Genomic DNA, 17,299 nt, shown 5'->3' with positions numbered 1-17,299 from the left:
AGGGCTTTATTGGACAAAGTATGATGTTGACTCACAAAAAGAGATGTTAGATGAGATGACCAAATACTTGGATAAAGGGGTAGGTTCTAAGGAGAATATTAAAGGAGTAAGGTTGGGCAGAGAGATGGTAGTATCTAAGAAGAGTGTTCCAGAGCTTGGGGCCTATGCACATAAAATTGGTATTGCATAAGAGGCTAGAAATAGTCAAGTGCAGTTAAGGGACCGGAGGAAATTACAAAGATAGAAAGGGGTGAGGCCGTGAAGAGATTTGCAAACATAAATGATATTTTTATAATCATGATGTTATTTGAACAGCCACTGTAGGTCACCAAGCATAGGTGTGATAGGGAAACAGAACTTGTCGGGAGTTAAAGTCATGAGCAATAGAGTTTTGGATGATCTCAAGTTTACAAATGGGAGAATGTAGGAGACCAGCCTCAAGTGCATTGGAATAGTTGAATTTTAAGTTAACAAAGATGTTCAAGAGTGCTTTAGCAGAAAATAAATTGAGATGAGCAAAATCAGCACTGTTGAGGTGGTTCAGGTTCTCCTCGGGGTGCTGCATAATATTTAATTACTCCAGTAGATTATCTGATCATTCATTTATTTGATGATTTATTGGCAGCTTGCTGTGCATAAATTGATTGCCATATTTCATAAATTATAATAGAATCTATACTTCAGGATTAAACAAAACATTTTGGTAGCCCAACAGTGCGAGAGCTTTCCTGCAGTAATTGTGGTCTCATTTGATCACCATGGATGAATAGAATTTAACTTTCATTCCATAGTTTAGTGTCAATCAGAAACTATACACCGCACCCAAAGCAACCACTTTCTACAGACTAAGTACAATGACTAATTAAGCAAATGATTAAGGTATTTGTTAAACTGAATATTCACATCCTTGAGCTGTGTGGCCATTGGGATGGAGTACAAAAAGTTTGATCTAATGATTGAATGATGGAATATATTTGCAGAAATATTCTCTATTGAATTATGAACAAACTGCTTAAAAGTCTGCTTGCTTTGACATCTGAATTTGAGATCACATTTTTCTTCTTTAAAATTTGTTTATTCCTATATTTGCAGATGATGAGTCATTTACTCCAGTAAACACTCATCAAATGGTTTTCCACTTACCAAAGGAACAACCTGCAAATTCTGCTGATAATTTCAAACAATATGAATAACTTCCACTGTAATTGTGACCATATTGTATTACTCATTGTTAACCATGTCACAGACATCTGGCCAATGTCTGCATAACATCTCAATCCACTTCTGCGCTACTGAGTTTGCTGTTTTCACATCCAATCTTGAATGATTTTCTCAAGTTAAACCAATATCAGGAATATTAACAGCCTGGTCTTCTGTCACCATTATTACATTGGTACCATTTCCACTGATTCCATATCTTTCTCAGTTTCTGTCTTAGGTTAAACCAGACTGTTCACAAACTCAGAGATTCTGTGAGCTTCTGACCCCATATCTCTAATATAAGGACCAACTCCTCTCACCTCTGCCACATTACTTGTTTGTATCCTGACTTTAACCTTTTGTTACAAAACACCTCATATAATATGACTCTGGGCTCCAATGCTCTCTTTATCTTTGATAAACCTCAAATCATTTAAAAATACACTGTCAAGTTATTTTTAAAATTCACACATGGGATGTGGCTTGGCAAGCCATTATTGCTGATCCCTGGGTGCCTAGTGGATAGTTTAGAGTCTGGAGTCACATGTAGGTCAGATAGTACTAGAACAGCAGATCTCATTCTGAAAGGATATTTCTGAAACTGATGAGTTTTTACAACAATTGAAAAATTGCCATGAGACCAGTTTTAAAATCCAGATTATTTTTTAATGAATTCAAAGCTTCTGTAACTGACATAGTTGGGTTATGAATTCACGTCCTCATAACATTGACCTCGGCTTCTGGATTGTTAATCCAATGACATTATCACTACCGATTGTATTGACCCTTCTCTCTTGTTTTCTCTGACCTACATCATTTCCTGGTTCTATCACCATACATTCTCTCTCTCACTCAGACATTTCAAAAGGTGCTTAAGAATCAACCACATTGCTGTGAGCCTAGAGTTATACTTAGGACAGACCATTAGGGTTCTTAATGATAATCGATAATGGTCACATGGTCACCAGTTGCTGAATTTGTAACTCCGGATTTTATTTAATTCAAATTTTGGCATCTGTTGTGACTCCAGAACATTGGCATAGGGTTCTGGATTACTGGTCCAGCGATTTTACTAAATATTCCATTTCTCTGACTCTGGTATCATGTGTATCCATGCCCTGCCTTAACAGTACTCTTAGTGATTGTATTAGCAGGTTTTTAAAGGAAATAGTCAAATTTATTTCCAGAAGAACTCTGCCTTTTCTCTCCTCCTTTGCCATGTCCTGAAAACTCATCATGTTGAGCAAACCTTTGGTTCAGTTGCTATTTTTAACAATATAACCATGAAGCATTTGTGATGCTTATCTATGCTAAAAGTGCCACATAAAATGTAAACGTATTAGAATCCCTACAGTGTGGAAGCAGGCTATTCAGCCCATCAAGTTCACACTGACCCTCCAAAGAGCATCCCTCCCAGACCCAGCCTCTTACACTATCCTTGTAACCCTGCATTTACCATGGCTAATCCACCTAGCCTGTGCATCTTGGACACCGTGGGCAATTTAACATGGCCAGTCCACCTAACCTACATATCTTTGAACTGTGTGAGGAAACTGGAGCACCCAGAGGAAACCCATGTAGAAAGAATGTGCAAACTCCACACAGAATGCCGCCCAAGGGTGGAATCTAACTCAGGCCTCTGGCACTGAGATGTAGCAGTTCTAACCATTAAGCCACTATACCACCCCTATGTCAATCATATGAATTAAATTCTGTGAAAATTAAAATGTAATATTTTCTTTCAAATTTAGATACGTTTATTGAAAAATTACACAACACTGAAATTCAACCAAACACACAACGTTGGAAGAAAAGTATTCTTTAGCATGAACTCAGACTTAAAGGAATGGAATTAAGGTTAGCTAAGAATTAACTCAAAATAATGCACTTGGATTGTTTTCATATGTATAAATCGTAAAGACAAATTTGTTTAATGTTCAATGAGTGAAAAGAAGTTGGTTACATTATCACCTTTTTTGAAATTTGTACCACCATTAAATTGAAAAATGAAAAATTTAAAAGAAATATATCTGCTTCTTTAATTGGATATGTAAACAAGTAATGCATGTGGGAAAGAGCAGAGTATTGAGATGCTTGGTGGCCTTGGTAGGCACTATATAAATGCATGCCTTTCTTTAACCTCCTTTGTCAAAGGGACCCTTGCATGAATACTTTAAAGTATTACTGGAAATTTAGATTAGTTTCATCCTCCCTCCAATGTACCAAAAATGCCAACTATCCGGTCGACTTGCTGAAAGCAGCACTTTTTCCACTAACTCTGATAAAACTGATCATTAAATCAGCATTTCACATCCCAGTCAGCAGTTGCTGCTGACAAGCTCTTAAGCTTGTAATCTCATTTAACCCCCTCCTGTCAGGGGTAGGCAAGCTCTGGCAGCATAATGTAGAGTAAATTAGATCTGACATGGCAACAAGAGAAATGAAAAGCTCTTCATTTTAAAAGTCAAACCACAGTGGGTAACCCTGACCTTCAGCAGTCTCCTCCAGCCTGCTCCTTTCACTGGGAGACCCTGCAGACATTTAGAGAAGGACAAGGATAAAGGGAATCTTAGGATTCCATAAAGTCAAATTTCCCCTGAGACGAATTATACTGAATATTTAGACAGTTGAAGGGAATTTCGACTGTGCTTTTTTAGAAAGTCCTTACCCAGTAATAAAAGATGAAACCTACACTGTCCATTTCAAACTCCTTAGGTTCAATACTTCGCTGTGTGCATGCAGGGCTCTCTATCTCTGAAGCTGGTTAGTCCTGGTGGAACACAGCGGGGCCACTTCTGTCCTTCTGATTCCTTGCATTCTAAATGAGGTCATCCTGGTTGGTGGCTGAACTCTTCAAAGCCAAATCCTCACACTGGTATTTACTTGACTGTAACCAGTGGAAGATTTTGGAAAGTATTTTGCTTGTATCTAAGATGCAACTTCACTTGCTACAAAGAAATCTCCTGGTGGCCTCAGGATTTCTATCAATTATCTGCCCTGGCCAAGAGCAGAGGTTCATGCTTACATCAAAGTTTTTTTTTAAAAGAATGCAGCACTTTTTAAAAGCAGCATACATACAATAAGCTATTTTCTGTGAATACCAGAAACAATGCAATAATCATAACAAATGGCGAAATATCCCTCACTAAATGATGGCCCCGACGAATGCAGATGATCAACACATTTTTTTAATATCATCTCTTCAACCTGCTCCATAAAATTTTAAAAAGTGACCTCCAAAGTGCAACTTTTGAAAAAGCATGAAAATGCTAACACATGCTGTATTCGACATGCTGGAGTTACTTCATGAAAAGGGCTCACATTACTAAATAATATCAGAGTCAAAGAAACACTGTTGTTGAGAAGCGTTTTCTTCATCCCTTGTTAAATTTTGTAGCTGAAATTTTTTTTTAGGAAAAAACGCAGAATGCAGAAAGTCAAACATTTGCGAGTACAATTCAATCTAAGTCTTGTTTGAAACACTGGAGAATTTTTTTTTCAAATGTAAACTTCACAAAGCAATAAATCCTCTCAACCTTCCTAGCAACGGAACCCTCCTGCCTGAGTCAGTCAGTCCCATCTGTTGGAAGTCCTGCATTAAACAATTAAAAGCAGGTGAGGGACTCTTGTGGCGCAGAGATAGTGTCCCTACCTCTGAGCCAGGCCATCTACGTTCAAATCCCACCTATTCCAGAGTTAGGTAAAAGCATCCCTGAATCAGGTTGATTATGAAATTTAAAGCAAGTGCAGAAACCTGGAAATATATCAGACAGTGGGAACTAAACTCAGGAAGATTCGCTTTCGCTCCCTCATGGACTCACACACGTCTCATTTACTGTACACGCATACTCATTCTCGACCCTGTACTCATATACACACACGCTGCACACAGACTCATGTTCACACATTCACTTTGTCTCACATACACTTGTAAAAACACTCGCGCTCACACACCCTCATCTCTCTCATACAAAACCGTGCTCTCAATCTTAACACTCCCTCATACCGAGACCATGCAATGAAGCTCTGCTATTTGCTCACGGACCCCCCACGTTAACCTGGAATTCCAAGTTCCTGATCAAAGTGAATACTGCAGCAGTTCATTTTACCTGAAAAGTGAAAGCTGACTGGTTTCAACGTTTCCTTGTTGTCTGATCAAGACAGTGTCAAACGGAAATCTCTCCCAGGTCATTGCATACTCGGATTTTTTTCAAAAAAGTATTTAACATGAGAAGCACAAGACAATGTTCACTCTTCGAATTGTGGAAGGACAGACTACTGGAAGCATAACTGTCCAAAGCCCTTCGGCAGTGCCGTGGTTTATTTAATTTGTCAGTATAATGGGAGCAGCTGAGTGAGAGACAGAATGCATGGTGGTATAAAAGAAACAAAAGCTAAAAGTACCCACTATTTTGATTCCCTTTTAAAAATTACTTCCAAAGTGTGATATCTATTGTGAAGAATAATGCTGAACAAAGCATAGTGTCTTGGCAATATTCACCAAGCTTATTCACACTGCCAATTCTGTCTGTACATTCAGAGGTACAATACTCTTACAAAAGATGTATTGGGAGGTCTATAGCTCCCATTGTACGCTCAGTATAAACAAAAGAGAGCTGGAAGTTGAGTGATGCATAGTCACATCGAAAATGGCTCATTCAGTCCAGCCGTGTTCCTGTGCTGTCGCAGTTTCTATTTCCTGAATAATGTACAATAAATAACAAAATACTAATCAGCGAACAACGTGAAAATGAAATGCAATAATGTGATGGTTGTTTCAGAGGCTGAAACAAAATGAATTGGGGGAAATCAACATTTATTCCATGACTATTATTTGCTTCGAAGTGCAATTTACTAATCCAAGATTAATATTTTCTAAATACAAACAATTAAAACTTACTGATTAATTTTTTGGAAACACAGTAAAATATCAGACACCCTGCTTGATCCAAGGGAACCAAAATAGAAATCCCTTAGTCCTCAAATACCTCCTTTAAACATTCCCACAGGAGCTAGGCTGCCTGGTTATTTCAGTTAAGGCATTAGTCCCACTCTGTAAAATATTTCAAAATTGAAATATATTATACCTGAGAAAGCTTGATTCAAAATGCTCAAATTTGTGTCAAATTTTAATCCTCATCTAATCCAACAAGAGGTAAGGGTCACTAAAATTAGTTTCTATTAATTTGCACCAATAAGAAATTATTCTTTAATTAAGAAAGACATCCATTTACACAGTACCTTGGTAATCATAATTAACTATAGCCCACCAAGGATCTTAGACATCTCTCCCCATTACATAGAGGCAATTGGTTATATATCATTCAGGGGGCACCACTCCACTTCAAGCATGAGCAAGGCAAAGATTCAGGCCTCCATTAAATAGTAGAACCACTGCAGGGAATTCATGTTGTTACCTTTATTCTAGATCACACTCTTAGCCATCCAGCCAACTGTCCCACACAATGTCTTTCACAACCTCAGGATGCCCCAAAGCTCTTTGCAACCAATTGAGTACCTTTGTTGTAATATAGGAAACAAATCAGTCACTCTATGCATTGCAAGCTCCCAAAAACAGAAGTGTGATAATGACCTTTTAAAAATTAATCATCAATTATTGACCAGTCTGCCTGAGAGGACGTCTCTGCTCTTCTTTGAATAGCGCCGTGAGATTTTGTTTACTGCTGAGAAGGTAAACAGGGCTTCAATGGTAAAGATGGGTACAACACAACATTTAAAAGACATTTGGACAGGTACATGAATAGGAAAGGTTTAGAGAGATATGGACCAAATGTCAGCAAATGGGGCTAATTAAGTTTGGGATTCCTGGTTGGCATGGATGAGTTGGGTCTGTTTCCATGCTGAACGACACTATGACTTGATGAGTCTATTTGAAAGATGGCACCTCTCCAGTAGTGACACCATCCCAGTACCATAGTGCAGTGTAAATCGAGACCTTCATTGCTACGTCACTGGAGGAACTCGAACTCATATGACCATGACAGCAAAGATGCAACAATTGAGCCACAACTGTCATTAGGGCAGGGAGTTAGTGGAATGTAAATTTCTCCAGTGTCACAGAATTGTTAAAATGTGGGCTATTTAGCTCAACTTGTCTGTGCCAGCTTTCCAAATGAGCATTTAACAGAAAGCCATTCTCCTGGCCTCTCCTCATAATACTCCACACTTTTCAAATAATTGCCTTGAAATACCCTGGTTGAGTCTGTGTCCATATATTTTCAGGCAGTACATTTCAGGCCCTGACCACGCACTGCGTGCAATAGCTTTTTATAATATCACTTCTCCTTTTTTCCCAATTATTTTAAATCTGTGTCTTCTTATTCTTGGTACATCCACATATGGGAACAATTCCTCCAGATCTATGCTGTACAGACTCCTCGTGAGATCTTTTCTCATTCTTCTCTTTTCCAAAGAAAACAGTTTCAACTTCTCACACCCATCTTCATAACTGCAGCTCTTTATTTTGGAACTGTTTTCATAAATCATTCTACATTCCTCCAAAGCCTTCACACACTTTCTAAAATGTGACACCAATACTGGATGCAGTACTCCTTGCTCATTTGCTCTTCCTTTTCCATAAGAACATAAAAACAGAAGAAGTAAGAGCAGGAGTAGGCATTTCCCAATGACAGCTGTTACTCTAACTGGCATATCGGTCTTCCTGTCTCCTTACCTTCTTGAACGAGAGAGTCACATCAGTGATTTTCCAGTCCGCTAGAAACCTCCTGGAAATCATTGAGTTAGGAATACTTCAACCAATGCATCTCCTATGTCTGCAGCCATTTCCTTTAAAACCCTTGGACGTTTTTCAGCAGGTCTTGGCAACCTATTTGTTTTTAGTTAAAAATCACACAACACCAAGTTATAGTCCACCAGGTTTATTTGGAAGTAATAGCTTTTGGAGTGCTGCACCTGCATCAGGTAGCTGTGGAGCAGGATCACAAGACACAGAATTTATAGCAAAAGATTATTTGCCTTTGGTCCCATTAGTTTGTCAAATAATTTGTCTCTTGTGATAGACGTTGTCTGAGCTAAGACGTCACCATTTTTGTATAAAACTTTGTTATCTCGAAAATGTGACTTGAAATTAGTTCTGGAATTTACACATTAATGATTCGAAACCTGTAACCCCATTCTAAGTGTTTGAAAACTTAACCGTAATTTAGGTTGTTGAATACATTGTATCAGTTGTATGAAACTTTGATCTTTTACGATAAACTCTGTGTCCTATGATCCTGCCCCATAGCTACCTGATGAAGGAGCAGCGGTCCAAAAGCTTGTACTTCCAAATAGAACTGTTGGACTATAAGTTCATGTTGTGTGATTTTTAACTCTTTGATAGACAAAAACATTTCTTTGCATCAGTATCTTGCTTAGCTGTTATCTTTGTCATGTTTATCTTGTCCTTCACTGTGAAGACCAATGCAAAAATATTGGTTTAAATTATTTGTCTTTGTTGTGTTCTCCATTATCAAATCCTCAATTGCATGTTCCAAGAGTCCCACATTTACTGAAGCTACTTTCTTATTTTTTAATATTTACCTGTAGAAGCTGTTCCTATTTGTTTTTATATTGCTTACCAATTTATTTTCATAATCAATTTTCTCCCTTTTTATTAGCTTTTCAATCATCTGATGCAAGTTCCTAAAAAGAAACTTTCATCCTCTGGCCCACAACTAGTTTTATATGCTTTAGTTTTTGTCTGGATACTCTCCTTGACTGCCTTTGTTAACCACAGATGGTTTATCCTCTCATTGCATCCTTCTTGACAGAAATAAATTCCTTGCTGAGCATTAGGAAATATCTGCCCAAATGTCTGTCACTGCTCATCCACTGACTTTTCCCTTCTATTTTCCCAGCCCACTTTAGAATCATAGAATCCCTACAGGGTGGAAACAGGCCATCTGGCACAACAAATCCACAACAACCCTCCAAAGAGTAACCCACTCAGACCCATTCCCCTACCCAATTACTCAACGTTTTCCCTGACTGATGCAGCTAACCTACACACCCTGAAAACTGTGGGCGATTTAGCATGGCCAATTCACCTAACCTGCACATCTTTCAATTGTGGGAAGAAACTGCAGCACCCAGAGGAAACCCACACAGACACAGGGAGAATGTGCAAACTCCACACAGACATTAGCCTAAGGATGGGATCGAACCCAGGTCGCTGGTGCTGTAAGCCACCATGCCACCCACTTTAGATAACTTTGTTCATATCTCTGCAATTGCCTTCGTTTAAGTTGAGGACATTGGTTTGAGGCCTGATGTGTTCTTCTCCAAATTGAAATTCTACTTTGTTGTGAGCACTAGTCCCGAGAGGATCCTTCTCCATGAGATCGCCTATCCATCTAACCTCACTACACATTACTGTATCTAAAATAACCTGCTCCCGAGTCGGTAATTCAACATAAGAAGCAATTCCTGATGCATTTTAGAAATTTGTCTTCCATGTCACCCTTGCCTATCTGATTTGTCCAGCCAATATGCAGATGAAAATCACCCATGATAATTCTAGTGTCCTTTTTATATACCTCCACTATTTCCCAACTTAAACTTTGCCCGAAAGTGAGGCAACTCTTGGGGGTCTGTCGATGACTCCCACTCATGATTCCTAATCCTTGTTATGCATTATTTCCACCCAAACTGGTTCCAGCTTTATGTCTGTGCTTTTTTTTTTCAAATTTTAAAAATTTCCTTCAATTGAACTCTGTGTCCTATGAATTAGTTTAAAGTCCACCATTTTCACAGTGTGACTTGCCACAGTTAATGACTTATGCAGATAAATATAAGTCATTGACTGTGCATTGATCCTGCACCCTGTTTAGAATTGTGAATTTTAGTTTATATTGTCTCTCCATGTTCTTCCGATCAAAATAATTCATCTCACGTTTCTCTACATTGAAATTCATCTGCCACCTGACCACCCATTAACTTAGTTTGTCTTTGTGTTTTTGAAGTTCTACACTTTTCTCCTTACAGTTTACAATGTTTCCATGTTTTGTATCATCACAATACTTAAAATTGTGTCCCGTAAATCAATGTCTAGATCTTCAATATATGTCAGAATTTAGAAAGCCTTAGAAGACTCTGTTTTCCTAATGGATTCTGGATTAGTAGTGCTGGAAGAGCACACCCTGACCTTAAATTTACCTGGACCATCTCTGACACCTCCCTCCCCTTCCTGGACCTCTCCATCTCCATTAATGACGACCGACTTGACACTGACATTTTTTACAAACCCACCGACTCCCACAGCTACCTGGATTACACCTCTTCCCACCCTACCTCTTGCAAAAATGCCATCCCGTATTCCCAATTTCTCCGCCTCCGCCATATCTGCTCCCAGGAGGACCAGTTCCACCACAGAACACACCAGATGGCCTCCTTCTTTAGAGACCGCAATTTCCCTTCCCACGTGGTTAAAGATGCCCTCCAACGCATCTCGTCCACATCCCGCACCTCCACCCTCAGACCCCACCCCTCCAAACATAACAAGGACAGAACGCCCCTGGTGCTCACCTTCCACCCTACCAACCTTCGCATAAACCAAATCATCCACTGACATTTCCGCCACCTCCAAAAAGACCCCACAACCAGGGATATATTTCCCTCCCCACCCCTTTTCGCCTTCTGCAAAGACCGTTCCCTCCGTGACTACCTGGTCAGGTCCACCCACCCCTACAACCCATCCTCCCATCCTGGCACCTTGCCCTGCCACCGCAGGAACTGCAAAACCTGTGCCCATACCTCCTCCCTCACCTCCATCCAAGGCCCTAAAGGAGCCTTCCAAATCCATCAAAGTTTTATCTGCACATCCACTAATATTATTTATTGTATCCGTTGCTCCCGATGCGGTCTCCTCTACATTGGGGAAACTGGACGCCTCCAGCAGAGCGTTTTAGGGAACATCTCCGGGACACCCGCACCAATCAACCACACCGCCCGTGGCCCAACATTTCAACTCCCCCTCCCACTCTGCCGAGGACATGGAGGTCCTGGGCCTCCTTCGCCGCCGCTCCCTCACCACCAGATGCCTGGAGGAAAAACGCCTCATCTTCTGCCTCAGAGTACTTCAACCCCAGGGCATCAATGTGTACTTCAACAGTTTCCTCATTTCCCCTTTCCCCACCTCACCCTAGTTCCAAACTTCCAGCTCAGCATTGTCACCATGACTTGTCCTACCTGCCTATCTTCTTTTCCACCTATTCACTCCACCCTCCTCCCTGACCTATCACCTCCATCCCCTCCCCCACTCACCTATTGTACTCTATTCTACTTTCTCTCCCCCCGTCCCCCCCACCACCACTCCCCACCCTCCTCTAGCTTATCTCTCCACGCTTCAGGCTCTCTGCCTTTATTCCTGATGAAGGGCTTTTGCCTGAAACGTCGATTTTACTGCTCCTCGGATGCTGCCTGAACTGCTGTGCTCTTCCAGCACTACTAATCCAGAATCTGGTTTCCAGCATCCGCAGTCATTATTTTTACCCTGTTTTCCTAATGTACCTCCAGAGCTATGTTTTATTATTTTAAGTGATGGTTAGGGGGAAAATCCCAGGTAGCATCAGTTGTGCAGGTTTATTGGGATCTATCACAAAAGTCAAGGTGACTAAGCACTCAGAGAAATATAATTTGATGAAAAAGTCTGTATTAATTTGTGAATCATGTCTGACTAATCTATTGTAATTTTCTACAGTAACTGGTACTGTGTGGTAAATTGAAAATTATCCCTGAACATTGCTTACATGAATTCCAATCAAACATCAATGAGTTTTTGTACAAGAAATCATGAGCAAAATAAATACATTTGGAAGTTATCTTGTGATATTAGTTGGTAGTTATCTAAGAAGTAGGTGATCGGGTAGATATAATAGAAACGTTCACTGATTTGCATGAGGTGACATTCCCAGGAATATGGACAGAGGCCTCTATTTGTGGAGAGAGTTCTGTAGTTTTATTTTCTGACAGAGAGGGAAAGCTAATGCAGATGGATGGCAATGTGTGAGATCATCCATTTTGGACTTGAGAAAGACAAATAGCAATATTTTCTTAATCGTAAAAGATTGACTTGTATCAACATTATATGCTTTTTCAACTCTGTTCTCATCTGCCACTGTCTGTCAAATGTTTTGGAAGGCTTTGAAAGTATCTGAAACCATGATCTTCTAAACAAGTTAATATTCTATTGTTTTCTATCAAATTTATGCTCACAGCTGTCTGCTTTCCCCACAAGTGGTCCTCTTTTTCCTATCTTTAGAAGTTGTATCTTCTCAGAATTTTCCTGTGGCCTTGTTGTTTCACTCCATCCTTTTCTCACACCAAAGGCAACATTACCCAAACATATGTCATGACCTACCAACTATGTCACATTCTTCTGCTCACAAGATCAATTGCTCTTGTTATGCAATGACTATATAATTAACTTGTCTCACATAGACCTTTCACATCCTTAAATGAAGCTTGAAGGTAGCTTTGAATGCTCAGTTATCCTGTAGTAAGCTTGAATCATACTTACCAAGGGATCCCTTTGTTCAGTCTCACTGGACATGTGGAATGCTCCTGATTTCAGAGCTGATTTTTATCTTATACTCTGAAAATTATGTCTCTAATTGAATTCAAAGATTTTTCAGAGCAGGCTTCCCTTCTTGATGGAGCAAACAAAGATGCTGGGTACTGAACTAGCCAGCAGCCAAACACTCTGAAAATACCTGATTGTTAAAGAGGAACTAGAGGGCTTATGTTTACATCAAGGATGGATATCTGTATCTGATTGATTGCAATTTCTATGCCTTGGGGGACTGCACCTCTTTTTTTTTGGGTGATTACATGGGTATCAAATGATTCCAGCTGTCTGATCTCAATCACAGGAATTTGGATGGGGGTAGATGGAGTTACTAAACATTATGGAGGATTTGAATTTCCTGCATCATATGTTCTTGGAAGCAGTCACCCCATGGGTGCACGAATAGGAAGGGTTTAGATGGATATGGGCCAAATGCTGGCAAATGGGATTAGAATAATTTATCTTTTTGGCATAGACCAAGAGTTTGCTTCTATGCTGTGTATTTCAATGACTCTGTGTAGTACGCATTCTTGATAGTGAATGGGTGGCAATCTAGAAATGTATGAAAAGACAGAAAGTAAAGATGTGTGTTACGGTCAAACAGATACATAGTACTGGGGACTGCTGAGAGTAACAATGCCCTGAAGGAGAGCAGTCTAGACCATGGTACCAATTGGTAAGGGACTGCACAAGAGACAAGAGTTATTTTAGGAGGTTTCATGGCTGGGGGACAGCTAGGCATTTGTGTAACAGTCATCTGGAGTCCCACTTTGGTGCCAAGTCAAGGACATCACGGAGATGGTACAGAATGTACTACAGGGTAAAGAAAGTGAGCAGGAAGTTGTGGCATGTTTTCATACCAATAGCATAGGGAGGGTATTGAGTTCTTATGGTCAGATTCTCAGCAGTAGAAAGAAAGTTAAAACATAATACTTCAAAAAGTAGTCATCTTTAGATTACTCCCAGCGCCACATATTGGGAAGAGTAGAAGTAGAATAGAGTAATGCATGGTTTCAGGCATGGTTGAGGATGGAGAACATCAGGATCTTGGTGCAGTGAAAGAAGTTCAGGGGCAGCAAGTACCTATTCAAAAGGGGTAGGTGGCTTCTCAACAGGAATATGACTAATATCTTATTGGGGAAGTTCATTAACTTGATTGCAAAAGGATTAAACTAAATTCAATAGGAGATGGGTACAAGCATATAGAATTAGGTAATATGAATCAAGTGCATAAAACTTGAGTCATAAGGAATGCCAAAAATGGAAACAATCCCATAATAGATGGGAATGAATCAAGTGGAGAGAGTAAGCTTTTAGGTGGGTTCCGAGTACTGGAGCAAGTAATAAAGTCAAAATTTGTAATACTGTGCATGCATGTGAATTTATCAGATGTACTGTGGTCAAATAAGATTGGTAAGACCTAGATTATCTGGAACAAATATAATGTTGTGGATATAACAGAGACCTGACTCAAAGAAAGGAAGGCCTGGAAGTAAATAGTTCTGGATTCAATGTGTTCAGGAAAAATAGGACAGGAAGGGGTAGCAGTATTGATTAAAGAGACAATTTGGGAAAACAACAGAGAGAGGAATGTCCTGGAAGCATCAGAAAAATAATCTCTTTGCTTAGAACTAAGGAACAAAGAAGATGCAATTGGATTTTTGTTGCAGTCTAAAGTCTAAACAATTAGAGAAAAAAAATGAAGGACAAATTTGCAAGGAAAGAACAGAAAGATCTGAGAATTATAGAGGAGTTGCAATAAGGAGTTTTAATTATCCTAATATAAATGGGAAGAGTAGTGGACTCAAGGGCAGATGCAGTAAGAATTCATAAACTGTGTTAGGGAAAGTTTTCTACAGCATTATGTTCCCAGGCAAATGAGAAAGGAGGCATTGCTTTACCTGGTTCTTGGGAATGAGGTAGATCAATTGGATCAAGCTCAGTAGGAGAACATTTAGGGGACAACAATTGTTGTATTGAAAGGTTTTGTTTGGAATGATCCTGAGTAAAGGCAATTAAATGGAGAAAAGTCTACTTCAATGAGGTGAGATTGTATCTGGCTCAAATCTACTGGAATCAGAGTGGCAGGCAAAACAATATCTAACAATGGGTTTCATATGGAGAAGAGATTGAATGGGTGCAAAACATATTCCCGCAAAGTGTAAAGCCAGACCAAACATGTCCAGAGCTTTCTGGATGAGGTAGAGATTTGGGTGAAGTTGAAAGAGTGTTTACGATAGATATCAGGTTGACAATATAACCATGAGCCAGTTGAATGTAGAAGGCTCAGAGGGGAAGTGAAAAAAATAAACAAGAAGAGAGTATAAAAAATAGGTTCTCAGTTTATATAAAACGAAATCCTTATAAATGTTTTATAATTTAAGGATGATAAAAGCAGAAGTAGTTTGATTAGGACCAGGTGGAATGCATCAAAGGATACTAAAGGAAGTGAGAGTGGAAATTGCAGAGACCAGTCAATATTTTCTAGTCCTCCTTATATTCAGGAGTAGTGTCAGAGGACTGTAGAATTGCAAATGTTAACTATTATTCAAAAAGGATATAAAGATTAGCTCAGCAACTACATCCAGTCAGTTTAACCTGAACAGTGGGAAAGCATTTAGAAATAATAATTCTGAACAACATTAATTGTCACTTGTGCAAATATGGGTTATTGAAGGAAAGTTAGCACAGATTTCGATTTAAGGATAGATTGTGTTTAACTAAATTGCTGGAGTTTTCTTGATTGGGTACCAGATAAAGTTAATGAAGATAACATTGTTGATATGGTCTACATGAACTTGCATGAATTCAATGAAAAGCTGCATAACATAGTTGTGAACAGACTTATAACTTTATAGAACAAAAAGGACAGTAGCAGCATGAATACAAAATTGGTTGAGTGACAGGAATCAAAGCATAATGGTTAATGGGTACTTTCTGGACTGGAGGAATATTGTCGAGCAGAGACCCTCAGGGTCTTGTTGGCATCCTTGCCCTTAATGATATGTATCGTTTATAAATTACTGTACAAGATGTAACTTCAAAACTTGAAGATGCGAAACTTAGATGCATTGTAATCTATTAAGAGAATAATGTAGAACTTCAAAGGGACAGACAGGTTGGTAGAATGGGCCAACAAGTGGGAGGTGAATTTTAATGCAGTGAAGTGTGAAGTGATTCATTCTAGTAGGAAGAACACAGAGATACAGTATAAAATAAGGAACATGATACAAAAGTGGGGTGTAGCAGCAAAGGGACCTAGGTGTATGCATATATAAATCATTGAGGGTGGCAGCACAGATTGAAAACACAGTTCACAAAGCAATTAAGTTACAGTAAAGTCACAGTATGCTAAACTTTATCAAACTCTGATTCAGCCTCAACTAAACTATGCATTGTATCCAGTTAAGTCACAGTATGCTAAAGTTTACCAAACTCTGATTCAGCCTCAACTAAAGTATGCATTATATCCAGTTTTGAGTACCACACTTTAGCAAAGATATGCAGAAAAGATTCAAGAGAAACTCTGCTCCCAGTGTTGAGCAACTTCAGTTACGTGTTTAGAGTTGAGAAGTTAGGACTATTTTCCATGCAGAAAACCAGATTGAGGGGAGATTTGATTGAATTATGCAAAATGATAAGGTGCCTGGACAGAGTGATTAGGAAAAACTATTCCCATTGGTGAAAAGATTGAGAACAAGAGGTCACCAGTGTAAACCTATTGACAAAAAGCAATGGTGTCCTGAATGCTTATAATCCAGACTGTTGGGAGGAAATTCAAATGAGAAATTTGAGATGGAGTTGCATGATTACCTGTGAAGGAAGAATGTGCAGAGCTATGGAGAGAAAGAGAAAATAGCACAAGGACAATTGCTGAATTGCTCCTCGCTGGCATGGACAAAGCGGGCCTAATGTCCTCTTACTGTGCAAAGAACAGTGATTCGCTGAACCTGTGAATGATTAGATCCTTGCCTGTGTGACATATATTCCACCTCACTTGTACAAGCAGAAAGTTCTATTGCACAAGTAAGACTTTTTGACACATCAATGTGTGCACAGGGAGATGGGGAGAGATCAAGTTGTTTGGTTCTTGTTCAAGACATCTACATGATATTTAGTCAACAAGGAGTGAAGAAAGATAAACTGAAGTAATGTGATGTATAGAGTTCAACCTTGGATAGAAGAAGCATTTGGGTGCATAGAATCATAGAATTATATAGTGCGGAAGCCTTTCGGCCCATCAAAACTCTACGGATGGAAATACACTACTACTGACACTAGTCCCATTTTTCTACACTATGCCCATAGCCTTGAATGTTATGACACTTCAAATGTTCATCCAAGTACTTTTTAAAGGATGTGAGGTTTCCCATCTCAACCACCCTCCCCACAATCCTCTGGCTGAAAAATGTATTCCTCAAAATTCTTCTAAACGCCTTGCCTTTCACTTTAAAATGATGTCTCCTTGTTATTGACCCTTTAAGGGGAACAGCTGCTTTCTATTCACTCTGT

General features: G+C 39.3%; 1 protein-coding gene across 6 annotated transcripts in view; it reads right to left on the bottom strand.

The window, feature by feature from the left end:
• LOC140481627 (uncharacterized) overlaps window positions 1–17,299 on the bottom strand; it is a 295,437-nt gene that overhangs the window by 231,226 nt on the left and 46,912 nt on the right. For 5 of the 6 annotated variants that reach the window (XR_011961565.1, XR_011961567.1, XM_072578117.1 and 2 more), the window contains exon 1: window positions 5,310–5,470. The exons of the other annotated variant lie outside the window; for it this stretch is intronic. The gene's annotated coding sequence lies outside the window, so the exon portion shown is untranslated. Of the gene's footprint in view, window positions 1–5,309; window positions 5,471–17,299 lie in introns of those variants that run through there. 6 annotated transcript variants of the gene reach the window in all.

This window comes from Chiloscyllium punctatum, chromosome 9 (assembly GCF_047496795.1).
Source record: "Chiloscyllium punctatum isolate Juve2018m chromosome 9, sChiPun1.3, whole genome shotgun sequence".
Lineage (NCBI taxonomy): Eukaryota > Metazoa > Chordata > Chondrichthyes > Orectolobiformes > Hemiscylliidae > Chiloscyllium > Chiloscyllium punctatum.
This window is presented reverse-complemented; position numbering and strand designations above follow the sequence as displayed.